Below are 12,139 nucleotides of genomic sequence, written 5' to 3'. Positions count from 1 at the left end.
CTTGCTCATTACACAGAGTACTCAGTCTGACCATCTATTATGAATGTAACACAGGATGTCTATGAGCTTGTATGTATTGAACATCAATTACTGGTCTGATTGATCAGAAAAACTTGATCCAGTTAGTGGACCCAGTATTTTCTTCAACAGGCAGCAAATCCCATTATCTGCATTAATCACATAAAATTAATAAAATCCATAGAGACCCATTCACAGGCATATCCACACATATACTCATTTATACATGCACGCACAGATGCTTTGGTGACTTGTGGAAACTAGTATCTGTATTATGCAGCAGACTACAACATATTTATTTAGTTTTGAAGAAATACAAACTGTGAAAATGAACTGCTACTTTAACTCCAGCAACTGTTCAGCTAAAAGCGCGGGTCATTGATCGCAACCTGGATATAAAAAGTCCCAAACTTTGCTGCAAGGGAAGCCTTGGCTCGGGTGGGACCTCTGTACACTACAAACAAGGTGCCTGCATCAGCGAGGGTGAGGTTTCTATAAGCTGGGAGTTCCTTGTTCTCCAGTTTCAATGGAACCTGATCTAAGTTTGCACGGCTATGGGGAGATGAGTTGTATCAGCCTCCTTAAGCATGTAAGTGAATACCACCATAGGGGTTCATAGGCGGCACACCACTCCAGAGGTATGGCGAGAAAGCAGGAATGGGGTACTGAAGTTACATGTTCAGCCATGAACTCATTGAATGGCGGTGCAGGCTCGAAGGGCCAAATGGCCTACTCCTGCGTCTATTTTCTATGTTTCGCTGTTTCTATGTGCTGGAGCAGGAGAGCAATGACAGTGAAGAGTGACGTCACCAAGATCCAGGTCGGTGATTGGAGTGTGGGCAGGTACAGCAGGAGCGGTGAGGTCGGGGCGAAGGAGCGGCGAGAGATTGCAGAGCGATGTGATCGGGGACCAGAAGAGGCGAGGGGTAGCACGGGCCAGCCCACACTGCAATGTTTGTGTGCACTAGGTCCGTGCAGCAGAGAAGGTCTCCAGTCGTCTTGGTTAACCCTTGCCACTGGACCAAGACCGAGCTCTGTCAAGCCCGTGTGGTGGCTGGTGTGCAATGGCCACCACACGTTAAAATAATCCACACACAGGGATCTTCCGCCCTTCAAGATTTAGTTCGGGACCTGAATTTTAGGTCCTTCATTGAAATATCTGTGAACTTTTTGATGTAAAGTAAGTCATCCTCGATTTGAGGGACTGCCTATGATGATGAGGGGTCCAAGGGAGGAAAGTGGCTTCGATCCCTTCAGACGAGGTAACATTTATATTTTTGTGAATGTTTTCATTGGCCCTCCCTTACAAAGGGGCAACAAATCATTTCTTGGAGAAGGGGATCACTGGGTACCCTGTCTCCCCGACAGCAGTGGATATTTCAGTTTCCAACCTGTATGGGCTGATGGATGCTCCCAGTGACGTGCATGCCCATTGGCCCCATGCTAATTTGGTGGCTGCCCATGGGCCCCATGCTAATTTGGTGGCTGCCCATTGGCCCCATGCTAATTCGGTGGCTGCCCATTGGCCCCATGCTAATTCGGTGGCTGCCCACTGACACTGCATACTTTGGTGGGCTCAGCACTGGAAGGCAATAGTGGCATCCTCCTGGCATAACGGCCACAATCGTGACCCATCCAAATTAGTGTCCCTATTAATCAGTTTATTGAATCCTTTCTGCATTCATATTGTAGTTTATTTTTTGGTTTTAAACGTTTGCTAGATTAATATTCCCTGGTGTTGAGTCAACATAGGAACAGGAGTAGGCCATTCAGCTCCTGGAGCATGTTCCACGGTTCGATTAGATCATGGCTGATCCGTATCTTAACTCTATTTACCTGCCTTCGTCCCATAAACCTTACTTAACAAAGATCTATCAATTTCAGTTTTGAAATTTTCAATTGACCCCCGGCCTTAGCAACGTTTTGGGGGAGGGAGTTCCTGATTTCCACCAATCTTTGTGTGAAGAAGTGCTTCCCGACATCACCCTGAACGACCTAGCTCTAATTTAAAGGTTACGCCCTCTTGTTCTGGATTATCCCACCAGAGGAAGTAGTTTCTCTCTATCTACCCTATCATTTAGCTAGACTTTCCACTATTTGGGCGATATTTTTGGCCTGAGTGTTTTTTTATTTTTCAGGGTTGCTGGAATATCACCCATTTTAAAAACCACTAGTTTCACCTTTTTAATTTGGGCCTTAGCGATGTATTCAGTCGTGCAAAGCTGGTGTCCATAGCAACAGCCCTTCTGCGCATGCGCGTTTTTTTTTCAGCAAAGAAGCTTTCCCACGATTCGAGAGGTCAGGGGTCATCTGCGCATGTTCAGAAGACTGAAATAGAGGGAGAGAGGGAAGGAAGGTGGAAAGAAGTGTGTGCTGTGTGTAAAATGTCAAACGACGAATCTACCGATAATAGTATGCAGCAGGAGCTTTCAGGAAGAAAGAGGGCGAAAGCCTTCTCTGCTGTGACTAATGAGGCCCTGGTGAATGAAGTGGAAAATCGGCAGCGCCTAGGTGGGCGTGGGAAACCTCCCCACCGCATATATCAAAAAATATGGGGTGATATCGCCGCCCTGGTCTCATCGGCGGCCCACGATAGGCATGAGGCAGACCAGTGCCGCAAGCAGTGGAAGAGTCTCGTTGCATCGGCAAGAGTAAGTATTCAATTGTTACATTTTATATTGTAATGATGCACTGACTCATTAATTAGAATGTACATCTGCCGGATTGTAATTAAGCTGGGTAATCTTGGGTAGCTTCCCTGCTAAGATTTGGACTGGGGTCAGAACCTGAGCACTTTAAGTCTAATTTTGCTCAGATGCCATACATTTAATCAACAGTATTAATTATTATTTAAAGGGTTTGATCAAAAATTGGGGCCAAAGGAATGATTGGAAACAGACAGACCGCAAACATTCGGCATTTCTACCACTTTAGTTTAGAAGGAGAATTCTTGTGTGCTGTGAGCAAGTCTTTAATTTGGACACCGTCTCCTTTTTGGTTACGTTGGTGGATGGGGCACGACTGAGCACTGACGGGGCCGCTCACCTTTACCCAGACTGTGTGAGTCTCTCCGGCTGCTGTCATTCACACAGTGACCCAACCTGGACAGGGGGAGAGTTGCCATATAATATATGAATGATGTAATGTTATGAATGCAGTTTCTTTACTGTACTCTCATGTTAATCATATGTAACATCTCTCGTTCACATTTATTGCAGTAGTGTTGCTCCTCGTACATATATCTGTGCAGCGCAAGCATTCTCATGTCTCCCCTTCTCTTCTAATAACCTCAATTATGTTTTCCAGCTCCCCAGTCTCCCCACTCACCACAGGAGGCCCCTGCAGCAACACCTGTACCACTGGAGGCCGTGATCACCATGGGTGACAAACAGCAAAGTGAGTGAGGAGGAGGTCGAATCCGAGCCTGATGTCTCATCTGTGGTACCTGCGGCCACGTCATCCTCAACGGATGAAGTGGCGGGGCCAAACTGCTTGCAGCAGGCCACTCCTAGTCGTCCAGTGCCCACGCTGACCCCGCGGAGGTTGAGTCGGTGAGGTAGGCACGCACTGCGACGGGCAGATGCAAATGAGGACATGGTGTCACTGTCGAGGGCGAGCGTTGACATATGTCGAGAGCTCCTCCAGGCACTTGGTGAATTGACCGACAAAATTGCCACACTGTCTGCGAGAATAGCGGAGGGCATGGAGCAGATAATTGCGGCAATGGGGCGTACGACCGACTCTGTCGATGCCTTGTGGCACGCGACAGTTTCAGGATACGGCACTGCACCCCGAGGTGTCGTACCACCAACCAACACGACAAATGCGAGACAGGAGGAAGAACTTCCTTCGCATCCTCCATCCACTGAGGTCATTCTGCCGATGTCAGCCCCCCCTACCCCCCCTGCCCCAAGGCGCTCTGCTGCAAGACATCTTGGCCCTGTTACTCAGGGATTACATGGGAAACGGGGTTTACAACAAAGGGCCGTCAAGTTACAGGAGGGAAGCATGGCCGCAGGTAGGGAGGAGGGGCGTATATTATTGTTGTTATTAAAAAAAATTGTTGAATGTTGACTGTTGGGGATGGTGGGAGGGGGTTGTTGTTATATTGTGTTAAAAATGTTGTTCACTGTTGGGGGTTGAGGGCGGGGTGTTATATATGTTTGTTAAAACAATTTAAAAAATACCTGTTAAATTATTAAAATGTTTCATTTAAGTTTACAATTGTTGTGAAGTGTCTTCTAATAATGTAATCTAATTAATACAATGGTTGCAAACAATGGCCAGGCCAGGCCAGGCAAGGATGAAACGTAATGCAACTGTAACTGTCACCAAGGTAACTTCATTCATGAGCTGCTGACGTAACTACCACGGGCTTTTCCAGTGGTGTCGGGGGAGGGGGGGGCGGGGGGGCAGGGGGCATGGGTTCATCGCCAGGCTGATTGTCCTCCCCGAGGTCCTCGTCCTCCTCCTCGTCCTCCTCTTCCACCTCCCCTCTCTCCTGAGGTGGACCAGCGGTCCCATCTGGCAATTGTTGTCCTCTCCTCATAGCGAGGTTATGCAACATGCAGCACACCACAATGAACTCAGCGACCTGCTCAGGGTGGTATTGTAGTCTGCCTCCTGAGTGGTCCAGACATCTGAAGCACTGCTTCAGAACTGCAATTGTCTTTTTGACAATACTGCATGTAGCTACATGGCTTTCGTTGTAGCGCTTCTCGGCTTCCGTCTGAGGCTTATGCAAGAGGGTCATGAGCCAGCTGGCAAGGCTGTTAGCGTTAGTGTTTTCTCTGAAGAATCACTCAACACTCAGGGTCGGTTCCAATGCTGAAGCAGCTTTATTACGCTCAGCGGGAAGGAAAAACTCAGGACCGTATCCAGGTTTCTCTTCACAGAACAAAGAGTTACATGTACCTTTATATGTTTTACAACAGTTAAAAAACAGCTTACTGCAGTTACACAGCTCATCACGGCTGGACACAAGCCAATCATAACGATTATAGATTACATATAGGTTTTTTAATCCAATAGAATTCTCCTAGTAACCAGGGAACCATTGTCAATTTGGGTTGATCGATGACTTTATATGTTCTCTCCCTAGTTCTTTCATCTGGGAGAAATAATTGGTTTGTAGCCTTGTTTACAGCAAATGGTTTCCCTCTTATCTTTCTTCCTGGGGAATTAATTGGTTTATGGCCTTGTTCACAGGAGATGGCTTCCTTCTTATCTCTGCCTTCCCAGGCATTCCTACAGTGGGCCTCACAGGGTTATTGCTCGGTCAGTGAACGTTCAACAGTTCACAGTTTGACTACCTGATTTCCCATAATGCCTGGGCAGCCATTTTATGTGTGTGTCCATTTAAGCTTATGTGAGTTCTAAATATCCAGCAGGTGCCTAATGCCTAAGTCTATATATATCTTTCGACTCTCTACAACAATTCCCCCTTTCGGTAAAGGGACTAGCCCTAGTCCCCTTTTAACCGAAATACTGCCTTTATCTGATATTTGTGCACGGCCCGGTATTCCTTGCCTCAACGTGCTGGCCAGTCACGCGGTTTCAGGAGTTCCGGTTGCTCAAATCAAATTAACAAAGGCTAGCTCCTCCCGTCCCCTTATCAAACAGACTTGTTTAATATCCAGGGAACGGTGATTGGTCCGTTTCTGCCGTTTGTGGCGCCTGCATACCTGGCAGGCCATCACGCCCCATGTTATTGCTAAGATTAATTGTATTCCGACCAGTGTGTGTGAAATAATTCGAATCCATGGGTGGATGTTCACATTTATTCCCCAGTCCCAGACCTTTCTCCACCAACTCTGACTTTGTAAGTCTACCTCGGTATCTTCTTTGATTTTAGTTTGTAGCTGGTGATAGAGTTTTACAGATTGACCCACTCTGAGCCTCAACTCCCGTAATACTTCGGTTAGATGTGGGATAGGGACCTGCTCTGGCTCGTCATAATCCTGCAAATGATCATGGAGCTGATCAGTTACTTCAATAACTTCGGACTTCCGGCGCCTAACCTGGGTGATATGCGCTTGCCCGATCGCGACAGGTCGTAGTGGTGTAAAGCAAAAGTTTGGCTGCGGTATAGGGCACTGCAGGTCATTATACTGGTATGAACGCTCAGTAGTAGAGACGCAGTATCTTCCCCTCCCTCCGTAGCCTGCCCTCGCGAAGTGCATGTGTGCGGGCACTATTTCTAGTACACACCCATTGGTTCGGTTAAACCCGCACTCGTCTAGTTCGCCTCGGCCCACCGGGTGAGGGCATACTGTGATTTCCCCCCTTTGCTTGCAATCTGCTAGGGAAATCCCGGTAAGTATGTTGTTTCGACGAACGGCAGAGGTGGTGGTCAGGTAGTAGCGTATGGAGACATTTTCCCGTATTACTTCGATATTCTCTAGTTGGTATAAGGGGAACGGCCCTGAGTCCGGCGTTGCTATGGGGATCAACAGGACTATCCCTATCCCGGTAGTCCTACCCATCTGGCAATCTGGAATTGCGGGGTATACTCGGGTCAGTCCCTTCAGAGTACAATTATCCAGTGTCCCCCTTTGGTTCGCCAACTGAGCTAAATGTGAACTGTCTATCCAATCGGGTACCTCCCCGCGTTGGATCTGGTTGAGGTTGTGGCGGATCTGTCCCACCATCCACAGACCATAAGCATGACAGAGTTGCCCCTGTCTTTGCTTTATTGTATCTTCTTGTTCTCTATCAATGAGGTGATTGATGGTTTTAGCGTGAGCTTCCAGGACTGAGATGCCATCCAACTGGATTTCGGCCCCCTCCTTTCCTAGGTTGGCCTGGTCTTCCTGGTTTTGCTCCACCCTCTCCAATAACCCCTTCATCACCCCTTTAAGCTGTTCTACCCTCTCATTTAGCCCTTGTATGTCTATCGAGTTCACTACGGAGGTTCCTGTATTGAAAACGGTAGCAACATCATTTACTATTTCCCTCTTCACCCTGGGTGCTAACCCCTGTCCCCGGAACTTACTGGCACCCATGGCATCGGCAGCCTGCTGCATTACGACTTTACTTAATACATTGTACATCTTCCTTGACTGTTCGGTACAATATTCCGGCATCTGGATGCCTGAAATATTGATCAGAACAGGCACAATTTCATGTTTAACATTATCATACAATAATTCCCCTTCGTTGTACATTGCAATCCCATTTTCTGGTCCCTTAGTAGTTATGGGACAAGGCAGTTCTTCGGGCAATGTAGTGATTCTTATGGGGCGCGGTGTCGGAGGGGGTGAGAAACATACATACAATTATATTGCAGCCGCCCCCGCCTCCTCGTAATACCCACACAGCCCCATTCCCTTCTTGCGGATGACTGATTGCTGGGATTGTCCCGGAGGCGCGCAAATTATGCCGAAAGTACATTCATCAGGCCCTTTGACATCCCTCCGTTTAATGCATCTGCTCCTTATACCCGTGGAGCACTGTACACATACTCTTATTCTTATTAGGATTCTTATTAGGATTCACTTGTAACCATGCATTAAAATAAGTCCTGTCCTTGCTCCAGTCCTTGGTTGCTGGGATGCACATTCCGTCCGTTAAATTAAACAAGACTCCATAGTTCATATAGTTGTTTATTTCCAGCGTGCTCTGCTGTCCGTCGGTGTTGCCCAGGGTACGTGCATGTCGCAGGGCTATCCATATTACGAGTAGCGCCTTTCGTATTCCCATTCCGGTAAGTATTATCTGTAATTTTAAACAGACGGCCTGGTCGTCACCAGGGGTTAAGTTTTTTTGCTCTACGAGTGTCCCTGTCACCCTGCAAAATCAGAAGGACAAGGTTATAATCGAACCATTTCGAGCTGAATCTGTAAGGCGTGCGCCCGTGTCTTTACCCACTTAAATATTACCCAAACTCCTATTATGACCAAGGCCAAAGCTATTCCTCCAAACATCGCTGTCTGCTTTACCGTTAGGTTGGGTTTGTGGACTACACCTACCCACCGTGGGGTACATTGGCTCTATTGCCAGAGGTGATGGTGCTATGGCTGCGCACTGCACTATCCGTCTAGTCCCGTTATCTCTTCCAGCCTGTTTATCTTAGCTTTTAACTCTTCAATTTGTTTTATTGAATATCTATTTCTTTATTGTATCAGGCAAGTATTATTACATAAGCTAGTTCTGTTTTTATTTTTGTTTCCTCTGTTAGGTGAGTCCTTTTTTTCCCTATTAAGAAATCCAAATTAATAATGTTCAGTATAAAACGGCTGTCAATGGAAAGGGTTAACTCCTTTCCAGGTTTGTAAGAAGACCTGATGTCATTACGTGACTTCACGTAATCATCTGAAAAAAAAGTCTTTGTGCCTTCAAAACTGGCTTCGAAATTAGGAATCCGTTAAACAGCATAAATCATTAGAGTAAACTCCAATGTTTTCTTAACTTCTAATTCAAGTACTTGCCAAAGAATTTTTTTTTTTTTAAATTGTTTTAAAACAAGACCACACATACAATAGCAATTTTGTTTACTGAAATTCAATTCTGTTTTTTTTTTTATTTCTCTCTTTCTCCTCGTTATCTTCAAAACCCTCCTGCTTGTTTAGACTGTTCGGGACATTTTGGAAATCTTTTCAAACTGCATTGAAACTTTTTCATAATTGAAAATTCGAATCCATGTAGAGTGTTTTTTACTTATTCCAATTTTTTTTTTTTTTCCTCTTCTAATTAAACCAATATCTTTTTCACAGCAAACATCAACTAGTATTTAGTAAGTTATGTCTTTTTCCATTTAGTCCGTTACATCTTTTTTTTTTTCTTTCTTCAAATTAGGTTTTGTATTTTACACGGAGGGTTCGTAACTCCATAAAGTTGTTAATTTGTTTACTTTCAAAGTGGCGTCTTTATCTTTTTCTTTTTCTCCATAACTGGAATGGAGACCAGCTTTGAGAGTTTGAGTGCTGCCTTTCGTTATCTCAAAATGCTCCAGTTTCAAAGCCGTTACTAAAGCTTGCTGTTTTTTAACATTTTCCAAAAGTTCCTTTTACACCTTCGCAGATAGCTCGCCACTTGCCCAGGAGTTTGACCTGATCAGATTTAATTTAATCTTTTTTTTTTAAATCCACCTCAGTATTTCCTGTGCCTTCTCTGAATATCTCAAAATCCCAATTCAAACTTTGTAATTTCAATCTTTATTTGAAACTTTTTTTTTTAGAAGCTCTTTTTTTTTAAAGCATTCTTTATCTCATTCCGAGACTAAATTTATGTCTTTCAACCCAATCAATCATTGCATGTTTTCTTTCGGCAAGTAAGTGAGCATGTCAAATAAATATTTTGCTCAACAAACCTATTCTTTATTTGTTTATTCTCCTAGCTCCGTAACTTATCATCCGAATAAATCCACACCTGCGTTTCTAACTTAAATGTCTTAAAACTTCCCACATACAGGACAACATTACAAAGGGTTTAAAAAAAAAAAGACTTTCACTCTGTTTCTAAAATAAACAGACACTTGCATTCCTCTTCCAACCAGGCTTTCGGAACATGAAAACATAAAACAAAAATTCATTCTGCAGTCAAAAATCACACAGACACTTCTCACTCAACGATCAGACATTTACAACAGTCTCTCTTCTTGTTTTGGCCGGCTCTATTTTTGGATCCATGACCTTTCAGGGAATTCGTAGTTTTATCTAAATAATTCCTCACATAACTAATTCCTGAGGATTCCACCCTGCTTTAATCATTTTTTCAATTAGCTTCTTTTGTTTTTCCGCCAGGTGGCGGGTAAGCGACCCTTCTGGTCCCCACTCGAGTTTACTTGTTTTCATGGCCATTCCTGGGTAGGACTGGTATCGTTAGGAATCTACTCTCAGCGGTCCGCTTTCTTTCTAGCGCGACTTGTAGTAAACTGTCTCTTGGCTACTGTCAGGTCACAAGTTCTGCTGTTACACAAACTTATACAATTCTTAAAAACGCGTTTAAGCAATTCCCGCAGTGCTCTACGTATCCTTAACGACTACCTACCACCGCTCAGCCCGTTGGTCCGACCCTGTTCACAGGTTTGGATTCCGTTAGCCGCTGTACACCGCTTGGTTCTATCCCGGGGTATTTCAAATTACACTACTGGGTCCGGAAGATGTCTCTCGGTATCACGATCCCACGGTCTAAGTGTGTTCCCTACGCCTACTTGGTTCCTGGCCGTCACGTGGGACAAAAGTCCTCCTAATTCAGGCTCAGGCTAGGCGTTTGAGATATTAGACCGTCTCCTCATGTCGATCAACCAGCTTCCACCTTCCGCACCCTTTATACTTAAAAATTGTTTTTTATACTCACCCGGGTTTTTTTTCCAAGGGCGTCCAGCGACTCCGGGAAATCCTGCCGACTACGCCATTGTTAGCGTTAGTGTTTTCTCTGAAGAATCACTCAACACTCAGGGTCGGTTCCAATGCTGAAGCAGCTTTATTACGCTCAGCGGGAAGGAAAAACTCAGGACCGTATCCAGGTTTCTCTTCACAGAACAAAGAGTTACATGTACCTTTATATGTTTTACAACAGTTAAAAAACAGCTTACTGCAGTTACACAGCTCATCACGGCTGGACACAAGCCAATCATAACGATTATAGATTACATATAGGTTTTTTAATCCAATAGAATTCTCCTAGTAACCAGGGAACCATTGTCAATTTGGGTTGATCGATGACTTTATATGTTCTCTCCCTAGTTCTTTCATCTGGGAGAAATAATTGGTTTGTAGCCTTGTTTACAGCAAATGGTTTCCCTCTTATCTTTCTTCCTGGGGAATTAATTGGTTTATGGCCTTGTTCACAGGAGATGGCTTCCTTCTTATCTCTGCCTTCCCAGGCATTCCTACAGTGGGCCTCACAGGGTTATTGCTCGGTCAGTGAACGTTCAACAGTTCACAGTTTGACTACCTGATTTCCCATAATGCCTGGGCAGCCATTTTATGTGTGTGTCCATTTAAGCTTATGTGAGTTCTAAATATCCAGCAGGTGCCTAATGCCTAAGTCTATATATATCTTTCGACTCTCTACAACAAAGGCCATATCCTTTATCTCCCAGCATCCAACCGTGACCTTGTGGCTGACTCTTAAACAGGTCAGAGATAATGCTCTCACACAAGATATGCGCATTATGGATGCTCCCTGGAAAATTTGCATTTACTGCCATGATTATTTGCTTGTGGTCGACAACGAGCTGCACATTCAGGGAGTGGAATCCCTTTTGGTTCCGAAACACCTCTGCATCCTGTAAAGATGCTCGCAGGGCGATTTGTGTACAGTCTATTGCTCCCTGCACCTTGGGGAAGTTTGCTATTCTCGAGAAACCCAAAGCCCTCTCACTCTGTGCCTCCCTGGTCATGGAGTCATTTATAAAGTCAATCCTGCATGCGTAAAGGGCTTCAGTCACCTGTCAAATACAGCAATGTGTGGCGTGCTGAGAGATACCGCAAATGTCGCCAGCTGAGGCCTGAAAGGAGCCCAATGCGTAGAAGGAAAGTGACGCAGTAACCATAACCTCAACGGGCAGTGCGGTGCTGATGGTGCTGGTAGCTGCAGATCTCCCTTAATTAGCTGGCATCTCTCACTGATGACCTCCTCTCGGAATCGCAGCCTTCTCACGCCTGTATTATCGGACAAGTCCAGGTATGATTACTTATCCCTGTAAATGCGTTGGGTGTAACCTCTCCTCCTCGTGAGCAGTCTGCCACCTCTTTGATTGAGCACATAATGCTCTTCAATAAACATTCTCCCATCTCTATTTTGCAGCATGTGATTAGTCATCAATCCTGGTTGAGAAATTACAGGCCACATCACTATAAATCACTATAAATGCCCTTAATTTGTCCTCAACAAATACAAATGTGATTAGATGATTGGCAAGAGTCAAAAAGGCCCTTAAAATCACTCACAGATTGATTCTCCTGGCAAACAATTCAAGCAGCCTCTTATTAAAGATCCTCCGAGTTACAAAATGGTATCCGTTTTGTCGAGTTAAGGTCAGTTGATTGCAGCTTTTCTTCAGCTTCTTTTTGGGCCAATGATTATTTGGGCGAATTACGGGCGAAATGCCGAAAGTAGCGTTCGGTGATAATCTGGGCGATAATCGGGCATTAGTTTCCATTATAACCAGTAT

At 45.0% G+C, this 12,139-nt stretch overlaps 1 protein-coding gene across 1 annotated transcript in view; it reads left to right on the top strand.

Annotated features, from left to right (window-relative positions):
* The window catches only part of LOC139266315 (adhesion G-protein coupled receptor G7-like), a 108,535-nt gene that overhangs the window by 55,459 nt on the left and 40,937 nt on the right, over positions 1-12,139 (top strand). The gene's annotated exons all lie outside the window — the stretch shown is intronic.

Source organism: Pristiophorus japonicus, chromosome 6, assembly GCF_044704955.1.
Source record: "Pristiophorus japonicus isolate sPriJap1 chromosome 6, sPriJap1.hap1, whole genome shotgun sequence".
In the NCBI taxonomy this organism is placed as follows: domain Eukaryota; kingdom Metazoa; phylum Chordata; class Chondrichthyes; family Pristiophoridae; genus Pristiophorus; species Pristiophorus japonicus.
The sequence above is the reverse complement of the archived record's forward strand: the minus strand, read 5'-3'. Positions and strand labels throughout refer to the sequence as shown.